The 557-nt window shown below is 37.9% G+C and overlaps 1 long non-coding RNA gene across 1 annotated transcript; it reads left to right on the top strand.

Annotated features, from left to right (window-relative positions):
- Nucleotides 1-34: 34 nt before the first annotated feature.
- Nucleotides 35-557, top strand: LOC109954383 (uncharacterized). The gene is made up of 3 exons (XR_002274103.1): nt 35-83; nt 241-329; nt 534-557. It is a non-coding gene; the product is annotated as an uncharacterized LOC109954383 (long non-coding RNA).

Consider the following 557-nt stretch of genomic DNA (forward strand, 5'->3'; position numbering starts at 1 on the left):
CCTATTGAACTTGACATCTAAACAAGACTTTGTTTTCTGAAGCCTCTGTGAGAATGGCGAACTGCATTGCTCCAAGGATTGTGGTAAATATGACCATTTATGTATTTTCTAACTCTGCTATATTTGGGCTATAAAATTAGTTCCACTGCTATAATTTGTTTTGATGTTCTACATGGTGGCATTAACCATACATTTGTGGCAAATGTTGAAATATCAGTGGAACACTATTGTTTGAATCAGGATGCAGAAATGGGAAGGTCTGTGTACACTGCTCGGAATACCCGGTTAACACGGCTCAGAAAACCTGTGACAGTCTTGGCAAACCATTGGTAGGTCAATTTTGTTCCAAGTCTTACTAAATGATTTTTCTCATGGGCTATTTCATTAAGGTAAATTTCTGACAACAGCTGCCACTTGGTTACATAATGTAAACTTTGGCATTTAAATGCAGCTGTAACTCTCAGCTCTACAGAAGAGTTATCAAAACAAGAAACCACTTTGACAAAGCAAAGATTTATTTTTGGACTTTTCAGGGTGCCAGCATGACCTGTGAGAGT

Source organism: Monopterus albus, unplaced genomic scaffold, assembly GCF_001952655.1.
Source record: "Monopterus albus unplaced genomic scaffold, M_albus_1.0 scaffold7710.1, whole genome shotgun sequence".
Lineage (NCBI taxonomy): Eukaryota > Metazoa > Chordata > Actinopteri > Synbranchiformes > Synbranchidae > Monopterus > Monopterus albus.